We start from the raw sequence: 17429 nt of genomic DNA, 5'->3' as shown, positions 1-17429 counted from the left end.
CTTTGGTTGTCTTTGCTTTGCAATCACTCTCATTGCTCATTGCCATAAGTTTGATCCTCGAGCACGTGACTGTATTTTCCTTAGATTTCCACCACATGTCAAAGGTTATATTCTTTTTGACCTATCAACCCATGCCATTTTTGTCTCAAGAAATGTTCATTTCCATGAATCTGTTTTTCCTTTTTCTCATCAACCATCTTCTTCTTCTTCCACCCCACACTTAACCTTTGACCTCACCATTACCTATGATTTGCCACTTCAATCACAAATTTCACCTCCTATTCTTTCACAACCCTCTAGGCCACCTCGTCTTAGGAAGCCACCTTCATATTTTGACCAGTATCACTGCTTTTTAAGCAAAGTTGCTACCAATCATCTTCGATGTTTCACACCTTTTACTCTTGCTATCAATGCTTCTTCTACACCTACAACCTATTTGCAAGCTAGTAAAATTCCCCATTGGCAAGAAGCAATGCAAGCTGAAATTTCTGCTCTTGAACAAAATAACACCTGGATCATTACAGACCTACCTCCAGGCAAGATTGCAATTGGTTGTAAATGGGTCTATCGAGTGAAATATTGAGCCGATGATTCTATTGAGCGTTACAAGGCTCGTTTGGTTGCAAAGGGTTCACACAAACTGAGGGTGTTGATTATTTTGATACTTTTCCCCTGTGGCCAAGATTACTACTGTCCGATTATTGCTTGCCATTGCTGCTTCCAAAAACTGGTTTTTGCACCATCTTGAAGTTAACAATGCGTTTTTGCATGGAGATTTGACTGAAGAGGTTTATATGCTTTTGCCTTCTGCTTTTGCTTCTTCCAATTCACATAAGGTCTGTAAGTTGTAAAAATCATTATATGGTCTAAAGCAGGCAAGTCGACAGTGGTTTGCTAAACTCACAGCAACTCTTACTTCTATTGGTTATGTTCGATCTAGTTCTGATTTCTCCTTGTTTGTTAAAAAGGATACATTTCTTTTACTGCATTATTGGTCTATGTTGATGATGTTATTCTGGCTAGTGATCATTTAGATGAAATAACAAGCGTAAAAGCCTTCTTGAATTCTGTTTTTAGCATCAAAGACTTGGGTGATCTCAAGTATTTTCTTGGCTTTGAAGTTGCTCGCAGTTCTGCTGGTTTTCATCTTTGTCAGCAGAAATATGTTCTCGACCTACTGTCTGATTTTGGTTTCTCAGATTGCAAGCCTGTTACGACTCCTATGGCCACCAAAATCCCTCGCAATGCTTCTGCCAAATTGTTTCCTGATAATACTATTTTCAGGAAACTTATTGGACGACTATTATATTTGGTTTCTACTAGACCTGACCTTGCTTTCGCTGTTCAACAGTTGAGTCAGTTCTTGGACCGGCATACAATCACTCATCTTCAAGTTGCTCATCGTATTCTTCGCTACCTAAAAGACTGTATTGACTTTGGTATTTTCTTTTCTGCTTCTTCCTCGCCTATACTGAAGGCCTTTAGTGACTCTGATTGGGCTGGTTGTCCCCTCACACGCTGTTCTGTGGCTGGATATTGCCTATTTTATGGCGATTCTCTTGTTAGTTGAAAAGCCAAGAAGCAAAGCACTGTGTCACACTCCTCCTCAGAAGTAGAATATCGGGCCCTTGCATCTACTGTTTGTGAAATTCAGTGGCTTCGATCTCTTTTGTCTGACTTGCATTTGTTTATTTCTAGGCCTACTGCTTTGTTTTGTGACAACGATTCTGCTCTTCAAATTGCTGCAAACCCTACGTTTCATGAATGTACTAAACATACTGAAATCGACTGTCATCTTGTTCGTGAGAAGGTGTTGTCCGGTGTTGTTAAATTGCTTCCTTGTTCTTCAAAGGATCAACTTGCTGACATCTTTACTAAAGCTCTAGCTGCTGCTCCTTTTCAGCTTATTTTGTCCAAGCTGGGATTGTTTTCCATTCACTCTCCAGCTTGAGGGGGGCTGTTAGTCATATAGTTTAAATTTATTTCTTGTTAGTCAGTTAGTAGTTATTTTTCTGTTATTTTCTGTTACTGCATTTTCTACTTGTATATAACAGTATGATTGCATCAAATATACTTGAGCAATTTTCTTTTACTCTCATTCTACATTGGATCCAATTATGGTTGACCCTCTGCGAAGTATTCCTCCATTAACAATTGTGGCCTCACAACCAGTTGTGCATGAGGCTGCTCCTATCATCTCTTCATCAGCCTTTACCTCCGCAATAGGTTAGTCTATCTAATGTGGATATTATCTCAATGAAAAATGCACTGTTGCAAAATTTGAGATATTTCAAGACTCAAATTCCACTTTCTTAAAAAAGACAGACATTTGTTTATAAGCCTTGGACTAGTAAAATTAAGTTGAGAAAGTACACTCGTGCATTGGGTTCAAAAGAGTTTTTATGTTTTTGTTTTTGAAATTATTTTTTATTGAAATTTTTTGGACTTAAAAAAAGTGAACTTAACTTGTGATATCTATGTTTAGCTAAGCTAAAAATAACTACAAAAAATATCCTTATGAACAATATCCAACATACTTCAAGCTATTTAACTCGTATTTTTATTTATTAAATTGATGAATATTTACAACATGTGCAATAGTTATACCTTTGTTGTAATGATGATGCAAGCACATTAGCTTAAGCTACCTACGCCACCTGTGTTAGTGTTCCAGATATAGTTGGGGGAGTTGAAAATTGTTAGGTTGTATTCCTAGTAAGAAAAACCCAAATGTTACATCTTCTCCCTTGGAGAGATGTACTTTCCATTGAATTCTGATAAGGTGATGATGTGAGCAATAGCATTGATTCCTAAAGAGATACGAGATGTTGGTTCTATTACTGTTCCAATAGAAGTTATGGGGGCGTGAAGGAATCTTATAGCAGAGTAAACTTTTACTTTTTGCAACTGATAAAGATGTGAACATTAATTAATAAGTAGTTAGTTGAGTTGAACCAAGAGAGGTTAAAGCTAAAAATGAGATTCAAGAAGTTTGTTACAGATGTTGAATTGTACAAGATGTTGAGAAGGGCAGCAACTACGAGAGAGGAAGGTTTAAATTTGAGTGTGAACATTTACAGGTTGAGAATGTGTTGGAATATTTTCAAATATTTATAGTATCCCAATAACTATAAATGAATGGGTGTAATTAATCAAAAGATAAAACTTTTGGTCATTGGTCAAAAGTTATATCATTTGATTTTTTAAAAAAGAATTATAACTATTCAAAAAATACTATTTGAATAGTTACAAAATTAAATGAATAATTATTATTATTTATTTATTCATAAAGACACCTATTGAAAGATGTCTCTATGAAGAGACATGAAAATTCCTATAAATAGGAATGGGATTTCATTTGGAAATCATATCAACAAATTCTAATATTATTTCTTCTCTTCCTTCATTTTCTAATATTATTAGATTATTCTATAAAGTATTGCTGCAGAAATCCTTTGTAGAAATTGAGTTTTTGTTATACATTACTCAGTGCATAGTGGACTATTCTCGTCAGTGCAAAACGCAAATAGTCATTGGAGTCATTGTATCCTCGAGGTTAATTTGCTTGGAACTCGTTTGCACACTGAAGATAAGTGGGGGCGAATATAACCTTAAAGATAATGGCTTGATACACGCCTTGGAGCCTGTCCTATTTCTTCTTTTTCTTTTCGAGTTCCGATCGTGTGTTTGAGATTTTTCCTTACCGGAGTTTTGTACTAACAATTTTAAGGTTATATTTCATGATGACTACCACAACACATGAAAGTGGAACACTAAGGGAGTTGGCTTCCAACTTTGTTAAACTTGATCGTTTTGATGGTGGCAATTTTCGACGATGGCAGAAAAAGATGCACTTTTTGTTATCAACTTTGAAGATTGCTTATGTTTTGGATACTCCAAGACCTAAAGAGAATGAAAATGAATCTGTTGCTGCAACCCGAGAAAGACAAAAATGGGACAATGCTGATTACATGTGCATGGGCCACATATTGAATGGTTTATCTGATGGTCTGTTCGACACCTACCAAAACGACGTCACCGCTAAAGAATTATGGGACAAATTGGAGGCAAGATACATGACCGAAGATGTTACAAGTAAGAAATTTCTTGTCAGTCGTTTCAATAATTATCAAATGGTTGATGGTTGTTTTGTTATGGAACAATTTCGTGATATTGAAAATATGCTGAATCAATTTAAGCAATATGATATGAAAATGGATGAAATGATTGTGGTATCCTCCATAATAGACAAACTTCTTCCATCTTGGAAAAACTTTAAAAGAAGTCTAAAACATAAGAAAGAGGAAATATCTCTTGAGGCTTTGGCAAATCATCTTCGTATTGAAGAAGAGTATCGAAAACAAGATCAGAACCTAAATTCTGAAAATGCCAAAGTACATGTTACGGAGGAAGTACAGACTACTAAACCATTCAAGAGAAAGTTCAATCAGACTGATAGAGCACCTAAGTTCAAAAAGAAACAAAAGGGCTCATGCTATTATTGTGGAAAGCCGGGACATTTCAAGAATGAATGTCGATTTTTAAAGAAGAAATCATCTTCTAAGGCTGATAATAACAAAAAGTTCGTTGCAATGATATCTGAAATTAATATGGCACAAGATGATAATACATGGTGGATTGATACCGGAGCAACCAAACATGTGTGCAAAGACAAAAGCATGTTCACAAAGTTCACACAATGTGAAAATGACAATGTCTTGTACATGGGAAATTCTTCCACCGCAACAATTAAAGGCAAAGGGTCTGTTGAACTACAATTCACTTCTGGAAAGGTTTTAACCTTAAATAATGTATATTATGTACCAGAAGTTAGGAAAAATTTAGTGTCTGGAAGTCTGTTGAATAAGTTTGGTTTCAAACTTGTTTTTGAGGCAGATAAGTTTATTTTGTCTAAGGGAGGAATTTTTGTGGGAAAAGGGTATATGTATGAAAGCATGTTCAAACTTAATATTATTAATAAGAATAAAAATACTATTTCTACTTATATGGTTGAATCATTTTGTTTGTGGCATTATAGATTAGGTCATTTGAATTATAGAAAATTGAATGACATGTATAAATTAGATTTAATTCCTGTTTTTAATAATAATATTGAAAAATGCAATACTTGTATGTTGACTAAAATTACAAGAAATCCTTTCCCTAAGGTTAAAAGGAAAACAAAATTGCTTGATTTGATACATAGTGATTTATGTGACTTGCATAATACTCCTACATTAGGTGGAAAGAAATATTTTGTTACTTTTATTGATGATTGTTCTAGATATTGTTATGTATATTTATTGCATTCAAAAGATGAAGCGCTTGATAAATTTAAAGTTTATAAATCTGAAGTTGAACTTCAGTGTGAATCATTTATCAAGTACTTAAGATCGGATAGAGGTGGAGAATACTATAATCCAAGTTATTTTGAACTCACTGGAATTGTCCATCAAGTTTCAGCCCCTTACACACCACAACAAAATGGTGTAGCTGAAAGGAAAAATAGAGTCTTAATTGAAATGGTAAATTCAATGTTATCATATTCAGGTCTTGGACAGGGTTTTTGGGGAGAAGCTGTTCTAACAGCTTGTCATATATTGAATAGAGTTCCTAATAAGGAAACTAAAATAACCCCCTATGAACAATGGAAGAAAAGGAAACCAAACCTTAATTATTTAAAGGTTTGGGGTTGTAGAGCTATTGTAAAAGTTCCAACACCTAAATGTAAAAAGTTAGGTGAAAGAGGAATTGAATGCATATTTATAGGTTATGCACATAATAGCAAGGCATATAGGTTCATAGTAATTGAACCAAATGATTCAATTTCAATTAATACGGTTATTGAATCAAGAGATGCTATTTTTGATGAAAATAGATTTAATTCTATATCAAGACAATTACAACCACAACAATTGATTCATTCTTCAAATGAGAATGAGATTCCATTGAAACAAATTGATAATAATGATGAATCTTGTCAAGAATTAAGAAGAAGTAAGAGGATTAAAAAGGTCAAAGATTTTGGACCAGATTTCATTATGTTTCTTGTAGAAGGAAAAGGTGAAAGTATATGCAATAAGATACCTTATTGTTATAATACCGAATCTGATCCTATTACATTTGAAGAAGCAGTGAAATCTCAAGACTCTGCTTTTTGGAAAGAAGCAATAAATGATGAAATGGATTCAATAATGGGAAATCAAATTTGGATCTTAGTTGATCTTCCACCAGGTTCCAAACCAATAGGTTGTAAATGGATCTTCAAAAAGAAAATGAAGGTCGATGGAACCATTGATAAATTTAAAGCAAGGTTGGTAGCAAAAGGTTTTACACAAAGACAAGGTATTGATTACTTTGATACCTATGCTCTAGTAGCAAGAATTGTTACAATTAGACTATTAATATCACTTACCTCTATATATAATTTGGTTGTTAACCAAATGGATGTTAAAACTGCATTTTTAAATGGTGAATTGGAAGAGGAAGTGTACATGGAGCAACCGGAAGGATTTGTTGTTCCAGGACAAGAGCATAAGGTATGTAAGCTTGTTAAATCTTTATATGGGCTTAAACAAGCACCAAAACAATGGCACCAAAAGTTTGACAAGGTTGTTTTAGCTAATGGCTATAAAATAAATGAATCTGATAAGTGCATATATAGTAAATTTGATAATGGAAAGGGTGTTATAATTTGCTTATATGTAGATGACATGCTCATTTTTGGCACAGATTTGGAACAAATAGAAAACACAAAGAAATTCTTGTCAAACAACTTTGCTATGAAGGATATGGGTGTAGCAGATGTTATTCTTGGGATTAAAATAACCCGAGATGAAAGCACTATAGCTTTATCACAATCACATTACATTGAAAATGTGCTTAAAAAGTTTGATCTTTTCAACTGTATACCAGCATCTACACCCATGGATCCTCAATTAAAATTAGTATCTAATGCTGGTAGGAAAATTGATCAATTGAAATATGCAAGTCTAATTGGTTGTCTTATGTACATAATGACTTGTACAAGACCAGATATTGCATATGCTATTGGAAAATTGAGTAGATACACAAGTAATCCAAGTAGTTTGCATTGGCAAGCTTTAAATAGAGTACTTAGGTACTTAAAGAAAACTATTAACTATGGATTGTGTTATAATGGATATCCTCCAATTTTAGAAGGGTATTCGGATGCTAGTTGGATTACAAGTTTGGAAGATCATGCATCTACTAGTGGGTGGATCTTCATTCTTGGTGGAGGAGTCATTTCTTGGGGTTCCAAGAAACAAACATGTATTACTGATTCCACCATGGCAGCAGAATTTATTGCATTAGCCGCTGCATCTAAAGAAGCAGAATGGTTAAGAAATTTGCTTTATGATGTACCTTTATGGCTTAAGCCAATTTCACCTATTTCTATCCGTTGTGATAGTGAGGCTACTCTAGCAAAGGCATATAGCCAAGTATATAATGGAAAGTCTAGACACATTGGATTAAGACATAGTTATGTCCAACAATTAATCTCTGATGGAGTGATCACTATTAATTATGTGAGGTCAAGTGAAAATTTGGCAGATCCTTTGACAAAAAGTCTTGCTAGAGATGCAGTAAAAAGGACCTCAAAAGGGATGGGACTCAAGCCTATTAATTAGAGTCACCCATGATGGAAACTCGACTCAACGCTTGGTATAACGTCAAGTCTTGAGTTCAATGAGACAAAGTACATCATTAATATGTGACTGTTAGCACTATAAATAAATCCATCCTAAGATTAAAGTGCTAGGTACCCGTAATGATAAGGGAAGGATGAGTAATGTATAAGGGAAGGATGAGTAATGTACTCTTAATGGACCCATAACATAAATATGTTAGAGTGTTATAATTACGGGAACACTTTTGATGGGATCTACCTATGTGAGTGGAAGTGTGGCCGCTTCTAGGAGCTTAAGGGCTTGGCTCTGACAGCACTCATGAAAAGAGGACATAGACACATGGCTATAATAGTGTCCCTAGATACTATGCATTGACTGATGTTGAAATCATTGTGTGAGATGTGTTCAGTTAATCAAATGGAATAGTTGGTTCAAAGCTTAGTCTACCATACAATTTCGATTAACTTTAACATGTTTTCACTAAGTGAAGGTTCAATCGTAAGACACCTTTATTTATGAAAATTGATTTCCAAGAATATCAAAATCTAAATATTTTGAAAATGGGGGGAGATTGTTGGAATATTTTCAAATATTTATAGTATCCCAATAACTATAAATGAATGGGTGTAATTAATCAAAAGATAAAACTTTTGGTCATTGGTCAAAAGTTATATCATTTGATTTTTTAAAAAAGAATTATAACTATTCAAAAAATATTATTTGAATAGTTACAAAATTAAATGAATAATTATTATTATTTATTTATTCATAAAGACACCTATTGAAAGATGTCTCTATGAAGAGACATGAAAGTTCCTATAAATAGGAATGGGATTTTATTTGGAAATCATATCAACAAATTCTAATATTATTTCTTCTCTTCCTTCATTTTCTAATATTATTAGATTATTCTATAAAGTATTGCTGCAGAAATCCTTTGTAGAAATTGAATTTTTGTTATACATTACTCAGTGCATAGTGGACTATTCTCGTCAGTGCAAAACGCAAATAGTCATTGGCTTTATTGTATCCTCGAGGTTAATTTGCTTGGAACTCGTTTGCACACTGAAGATAAGTGGGGGCGAATATAACCTTAAAGATAGTGGCTTGATACACGCCTTGGAGCCTGTCCTATTTCTTCTTTTTCTTTTCGAGTTCCGATCGTGTGTTCGAGATTTTTCCTTACCGGAGTTTTGTACTAACAGAATGAAGCCTTGAAAAAGGAGAAACTTGGGTTACAAATTGAGGCCATGTACAAAGAAAAGATAGAGAAACATGTGCCAAGGGTGGAGTCAATGGGGCGAGATCATGCTGCTGAGTTAGTGAGAGTACAAGAGTCTTATATGTCGGAAGTAGTAGCAATCAAGCAGGAGTTTGATGAGATGCTGGCAAACCTCGCCCAAGAAATTGTCTATAAAGAAAAAGTTAGAATATGCAAGTTTTTCTTTGGTTGCCAATGACAGTTTGATAGCCACTGTCACAAAAGATGCTAAAACTGAGATAGCAGATAAAATACCTTATGTGCCATGGTACCATATTATGTCACGGGTTACAGATCAAATCCTGTGACGAATATGCAAAGAACGTCTGATGGAAATCAATTGATGAAATAGGGCTCATTTGACCCACTTAAACTGGCCCAATTCATGGAACATGTGGAGAAGCCCATCTAGTTGAAGTCTTAGTGACCAAGTGAAGCACTTAGGGCTACCATGGCAAATAAGGAAACTAGTCTTAGAAGATATGTAATTCGATAATGATTGATTTTGTAATCTTAAAGGATTGAGTCAATCCCTTAAGAATCTCAATTGTAGATAGGCTTTAATCTTCACTGTCGATGTAACTCAATATGTACCGTTGGTTTTGGAGGAGCTCAACTATAAATAGAGGTCTTCCTCCCCTTATTTGTAATCATCCCAAAATACGCAGTTGTAATCTTTCATAGTTATTATTATTGAGAGCATTTACTCAAACACTTGGCTTGCTTTTACTTTTCTGTGGCATTTTCTGTTCTTTTGTTACTATTTTGTTTTGACTTCGTTTCCGCTTTATATTCGGTGTCTTGGAGAATTTCCATTGAGGATTCTCATTTTGTGAGAGTTAGGCTGACTTAGGCGGATTTGAACCCAAGAAATCGCCTATGGTCGTACGATTGTGAGACTAAAGTTTTAGCCTCGTGACAATTGGTATCAAAGCTAAGGTTTTGAAGGCGTTGATTGAGAAGACGAAAGGAGTAGACGAGCAAAATGAGCCAATGGAAACTTGTGAGAGGGCCAAGAAAACTAGTCGACCGAAGGGCATATTGTTGGCTATGGAAAAATGAGTGGTTAATCTCGAGGAGTTCATGAGGGATATGAGGGAGACACTCGAGGTAGTAATGGGACGCACTACAAAGTTGGACCCGATGAAAGAGCAACTTAGGGAAACGATGTTGGAGTCTCTCGGTTCTAATGTGGAAGAGATGCAAATGGTGCTTAATTCTACTATGAATAAACTAACAGTAAGGGACAATACTCTCAAGGTCATGGTGATGGCTTTGAGCACAAGAATTGAAGAGCTCGAAGGAGAGCTTGTTGTATGTCGAGTCATCGTGGGTAGAGGAGTGTTGGGTGCAACACTAAACCGAGAGATAGATGTCTCCAAACCGGATAAGTTCAAAAGGGCAATGTCTGTAAGGGAAGTGGACAACTTCTTATAGGAGATGGATCAATACTTTCGTGTTGTGGGCATCAAGTATGATGATACTAAGGTAAATATTATTGCTAGATATTTTACTGATTTTGCTCTTCTTTGGTAGAGGCGTAGGTCCACAGATAAAAAATATGGTTAGGCTACGATTGGGACTTGGGAGGAGTTCCATAGTGAATTCAAGGGGAAGTTTTACCTAGAGTATGTCGAGGATAAGGTTCTAGTTAAGTTGCGCTGGCTTACACAACAACACATAGTTAAGGATAGGGGTGAGCAAAACTTGATTCGACTCGAAAAAATAAAAAAATTTTGAATTTCGAGTTAAATGAATCGAGTTATTCGAGTCAACTCGAATTTTTTTTTTGAATTTCGAGTTCGAATCGAGTTTGGTTTTTGAATTCGAATAAACCAAATATCAAACTATAATAATTTACATTATTATCCCAAACTCCTAAACCTCTTCACTTTCCTCCCAAAACTTTTACTCCCTCCTACTTTCCCTCCATAACTTTTGCTCCCATCTCATCTCACCCTCTTTCTACCTCAAACCCATCCCTCTCCCATTTTTTTTTTGAATATTCCCCTCCCAAAATTTTACTCTCCCATTTATTTTCCCCTAAAATTTTACTCTCTCAACCTCCAAAACTTTTTATTTTTCCCTAAACTTTTACTTCTCACCCTTTACCCCAAATAAAAAATTAAAATCATCCAAAAAAATTCCTAAATCTAAATAATAATTTTATTTATATCTACAATTTATATTATTAAATTAAATTTTACATTTTGTACTATTTATATTGAATTATTTTATCATATTGACTTTTTATAATTTTTTGCTAAAATTGAATTATTGATGATGCCATAAAATATTCGTGTTAAAATTTTATATTGGTATCAATTTCACATTTTATCTTAAAGATAGTTTTTATTAAAAAATCATATTTTTTACATTTAATATATTTTTTAATTTCAAAATACATAGTGACAATAATCAAAAGATAATTTAAGCAACTAAGCAAGCAAAGAAGTTAAACCGTATATAAAATATTAACAAATAAATTATAAGGGGATGAAAGCTAATAACAAATTTGATTACGGTGGATGACATTGATTACAAGGACCTAAAATATATATTTTTTAATTTAACTCGAACAAATATATTCGATTCGATTTGATTCGATTCGAATTCCATCTCACTCGACTCGATTCAAGAAAATTTTAAATCGAGTTAGGATGATAAAATATGATTCTTCAACTTGATTAACTCGAAATTTTTTCATTTGATTTGATTCGATCGAACGCTCACCCCTAGTTAGGGAGTATGTGAAGGAGTTTAGTGAGTTGATGCTCCAAATCACTGATTTGAGGGAAAAAACATTCTTCTATTTGATGGATGGATTGAAACCGTGGGTGAAGTAGGAATTGGAACATCGAGGGGCCCTAGAACTATCCAAAGCCATGATCGTGGTAGAGTCCTTAATCGAGCTTGTTCTGAGGAAAGACAAGTTCGAGTCTTCTAAGCCCAAGGAGAAGGGAGGGACGATGAAGAAGGACAAACTAGGTATAACAATGGTAATAGTGGTAATGAGAAACCACAAAATAGGAAGGGGAAACCCAACAACCCGCAGGAAAAAAAAAGAGCGAGATAAATTCCTGACTTTGCAGAATAGACTGAACCAACTCTTGAACCTAACATGACTACCCCAATGTTTAGAACTCATTCGCTTAGCCCAAATCTTCAAGATGAGTTGTCAAAGTTGATGGACTTATTACAGTATATGCAGTGGCAGCAACAAGCTTATTGGAGATACTAAAAAATACAGGATGACTCAATTAGATATGCTTTTAAGAAAATATTTCACAACCCGTTTGTTTTTGCGCCTTAATTTCCAGACTTTATATTCGATCCATGGACTCCAATGTCGAGGAAGGAACAAGGCAATTCAAGTAAAAATAAGGACGATGAAGCAAAAGATGGGTCGGATTCTAAGGGATCTGCAAATAAATAAAAAGGGGGATCTTGTCTTTACTTTATTTTACTTTTTAGGATATTTTAAGTTTTTAGTTTTAAGCTTTTAGGATATTCTTATTTCTCGCATAATAAAAGAAGAGGTTGAAATCATTAATAAAATTGAACAATTTGCAAAATAAAAATGTGGCAATATATATGTACATGTCTAGGATTGAATCTATCTAGGAGAAGCTTGGTATTTAAGTAGTCAAACTTGACTCACCCCTTTTTCCTGGGATCCTACCTAGCATACAATATTAATTCACTTCTATATTTGCGTTCCTTCTATATATTGTTTTTAATAATGAAGACATTGATCATCGTAAGTAGGGGACCAAAAATTGAAATTGTTTTTTTTTTCAGAATTCATTTTTCCTATCCAATTATGATCAAGTTATATTTTACTCAAAAATTTAAATTTTTGTTAATTATGTTAAACTTTAGTATAAATAAAGTTATATTATCTCAATATTTGTTATGTTAGCTGACTTATGACATAAATGTTACTCTTAATAAAGTACGCAAATCAGACCATGAAATTTTTAATTTCTTAGAAAAGCTAAGCATGCATGAAAGTTTAGGTCTCTATAATTGACTTAGTAATTTCTTGAGGCGAAATCTTCGGAGACATGGAATTTTGAAAATTATTTAGGCAGACTTTGTTTGAACCGTTTAAGCCTTTCAAGTCAACCTTAATGAATATTTATCCCAACCCAACTTTGAGACTATATGGCCTGATTTTATTCAAACCTTGCAATAATAAGCCATTCATTATCTCATAATTATCTTTAAATTTGTCCCAAACACTAGACTCAGTTTATCTAGACTATTCTCTAAAAATAAGTTTGGGGGAGTTGAGAAGAAGTATCAAATGCTCAAAAAATTTGTGGTACATGCGGTAATATGCTCGAATGTGTGAAAAAGAGAGAGAGCATATGTAGTAATAAAAATAGATGTACAAGGAGCATGTGTACTCAAGTGCAAAATTAGTTGGTGAAGTTGGAGGTATTTATTCCGAAGGTCTGATGGAAACTAAGTCTAGGGTTTTTAGCTTAAAATTATCTATCTTTTACCTACCCTTAGCCAAGCTACGTTACAACCTATTTAAAATACCTATTGATTCAAATTTATATGGTGACTACATTAGTGGAGAGAAATTGCAAAACTCACCTACCCCTAGCCAAGCTACGTTACAACCTATTTAAAATACTTATTGATTCAAATTTCTATTGTGACTACATTAGTGGAGAGAAATTGCAAAACTCAACTTATGAAGGCATAATTAAACTTAGGGATTGCAACTTAGTCTTAAATAAGGAAATAAGAGTTAAATGGTATGAATTTAGTATATATTTATTAAGAAAACATTTAGTTATTCTTGCTGTCATGGTAATAATTGAGAATAATTTTGAGCAATATGTATACTTAAGTTACATAGTTTCAAAATTTTTGTTCTTGAGTATAATTACACTAAACTCATAATTGTGGGAAATGATTTTTGAAGAAATTTTTCAAAGGTTATTTCTTTAAAATTATTTTGCAATTTGTGCATTACTTGGGACGAGTAATGAATTAAGTTTGGGGTGTGGAAACACAAAATTATATAGACTTTTTCAACACCTTTTGAGCATTAATTCATACAAGTTCTAAGTAATTTTTGTCGAATTTTATACTTTTATTACTAAATAATTAATTTGATCTCAATTATTAAACAATGTAATCACCTTGCATAACTTATAAGATTGTTGTGATTATAATATAGGAATATATTTAATTCGCTCTGTCTTATACTTGCTTATGAAAATTGATTGATTAATCTAGCAACAATGGATGTTCGAGATTGTAGGAACCCACGGCAACATGTCCACAGTTGGGGATACATTGAGGACAACACCTCGTTAACATATTTTATTAATTTTTTTCACAATTTTGTTGATTTTTATTGTACACAAATTTATTCCTTATCTTTTTTTTTGTACAAAATATGTTCATTCTTTTGTATACCTCACAGATTGTTTAGTCGCATTAAATGTTTTACTTTTAATTTTTCATAGAAATTAAGTGATAGATAATTTCTACCGCATCAAATATTGTGCTTGCTATGGTGAAATAACGAATAATGATAAACCAGGTGTAATGGGTAGGTTGAGGCTCTCTCTCAAGGTATCGAATTTAATTTTTGGGTATAGTTTATTTAATATTATTAAATTATGAGTTGATTTACATTGTAATAATTTACCTCTAAAATTTTATAAAATTATCATTGAATGTTTGATATCAAATATTATGGATGGAAAATTTCTATACAATATACATTACAATTTAACAAAGTAAATTATGAGTTGCAACACAAATATATAAAAAATGACCATATTTTATTGATACCAATTATATTTACATCACAAAAGTAAAGGAAAAAAATCATTGGCGTCGTCAGCCCAAATGTGTGCAACAGAACGGTGGTTGACGGTTGCGGATAGGATTTCTTCGTACAAGTTGGGGTGTCGGCTTCTCCTCTTCATCGTATTCATTGTCTTCATCTTCACTTCGACCTTCTTCTTCAACTTCATCTCCTTCCTCTGTGGTTGAGTGTGGTTCCATCCTCGTCTCTCGTCGTGTCTCCTCCATTCTACAATAAGGTAGTTGCAAAGATAAGCCACATTGATAAAATAATAACGCGGGGGGGGGGGAGGGGGAGGGGTGTTTGCAACACTATCGATGGATAAATGTATGGTGTCACATAAGCCAGTTACACATAATATCCAGAAATCGTTGTTGTTGGTGGATACGTCGGCATTTGTGTTGGCATCGATATCGTCATTGGGGCGTAATATACTGGGGATGGAGGTGTTGCGAAAAATACACCTAGAGGAGGTGTAGATGCAAGATGTTGCAATGGTGCATAATGCGGTGCTTGTGTAAAATAAATGGGGTTAGGGAAAGTAACAAGAAAATATAGAGTGAACTGATCGAGATGTGGTGCAGACATCGATACCTCTTGTTGGGTTGGAGCTGATGATGAACTCATCATGCCATGTGCATCGGACCTATGATTCTGGGGTGGTCGTCGTGGCCTCCTTGGACGAATTTGTTTACTCCTCTCCTCCATCGACAATAGATATGGCTTCTCGGTGTGTTGAAACCATGGCATGTACTCCACAGAGGTAGTCGTCTCTGGTGCAAAAAAAGGTTCGCACATGGGTATGAGATCATTCCTATGATCCCAATGTAAATATATTCCTTGTGGAATTCCCACCAATTTTCGTCGATTTCCCCCCGCAAGTCAAGCTTTTGCAGTGCTTCGGTGTCTTGCAATGGCGGTAGAATATTTTATTTTCAGCCAAATTGTCGCATCACTTGATCAAATTCATGCATCTCTACCGTCGTGTAAACTATCAATGGCTCCTTCGCATCTCACATACTCCAATTGGCCAAATATTCGGGTGGGATGCATTGTGCGATTGTCGGATCAGCGTATGACATCCATTCAAACTATAGGACACAAGTATAAATTTTGTTATTTACAAAATATTAAATTCCAAATCATTGCATAATTATTATATGTTCGAAAATTTCAATAACTAATCTCGGCTTTTAAGCGTTGATCTAACAGAAGCTAGATATTTTCGAGCTATTCTAGTAGTCCCACATAACTCGACCCAAAGTTCCACCTACACAAACCATATGTTAATTCAAACATATAATAAATAAACAAAATTTACTATGGTAACTATATGATAATCAAATGAATTTTACCTTGTCACCAATGGTAATGTACAAGGGGTGTCCACTTGGGGACGTAAAAATGGTAGTCCCCACCATGCTTATGACTACAGCAAGAGCAGACAATTACCGATGACATCTTATCTGGTTCTATCGTCCAGCACAACTCTCGATACAACGTGGGCAACACGGTTAATCCCCAACTCAGTTGACTGCATTCTTTGAAGTTGACCGGATGTAGTAGCCACCTTATGTGTATCAAAGTTTAAGATTATCGAGCATTAGAATGCCCCCGATTATCCGTAGGATGAATACTCGGGCGTATTATTCTTTTTTTATGGCAGTCACGTGCTTATCAAGTTCATCGAAATTATCTTTCAACCATTTCATCTTTAGTCGGTTACCTTGAAACTTATTCAGCACCTTCCCTAAAAATGTCTCGCAAAGGTCTTCCTCATCGGGAGCAACCATTGCCCCCGTAACAACTCGCCCATCCACCGATAAATCGAGTTGTAAAGCTACGTCCTCGAGTGTGATTACACACTCACTACATGGAAGATGAAATGTATGTGTCTCAGGTCTCCATCTTTCCACCAACACGTTGATAAGTGTGGGATCCAATTTACAACCCCTGAGCATACGAAACGCATGTAAGAATCCCGCATCTTGCAAATGACAACGAATTTCATTAGGTGCGCTCTTTGATAAATTGTGTATGAACACCTCCAAAACTGATCATCCGCCTATTTATATCAACCAAATATTTTAAAATTAACTTAATTAAAATTAATAAAAATAAAAAATTTCCTTACCATTATTGATTGCGCAGCGGAAACGTGTTTGTCGTCGAAACGAATAAGAGAACTTACTCGTGAAAAATTAATCAAAATGAATAATTTATGAAATAATAAAATAAAACTAGAATACTTTTATACAAATTTATTGTAAAATTTGGAACTAATTTTGAGAGAACGAAGAGAATCAAGAGAATTAGATTTGAGTGAAAAGAGTGAAAAATAGTTTGGGTACATATAAGAAAAAAAGTTACCGTTGGGCCATTTATAATTTTACTGTTGGTCGGATTTGAAATTTGACCGTTGGGGGAAATCACGTACAGCTAAACGCGCTTTCCTGCCAAGAGGAAAATACATCCAACTGAGCACGCTTACTCTCTCTCCAAAATCAACCTATTTCCCTAAATTAAAAAAAAAACCAGTCCTTTTTACCGTTAGTCATTAACAACATAAGCTTCTCTGTTCGATTACGATTAATTTGAAATTTTTTTAAAAAATAACTGTTCATTTGCTTAAAAAATGAAAAAACAGGAAAGCAAAAAGCGGCCGGCATTAAAAACT

The sequence above is a fragment of the Gossypium hirsutum genome, chromosome D09 (assembly GCF_007990345.1).
Source record: "Gossypium hirsutum isolate 1008001.06 chromosome D09, Gossypium_hirsutum_v2.1, whole genome shotgun sequence".
Taxonomy (NCBI): Eukaryota; Viridiplantae; Streptophyta; class Magnoliopsida; order Malvales; family Malvaceae; genus Gossypium; species Gossypium hirsutum.
This window is presented reverse-complemented; position numbering follows the sequence as displayed.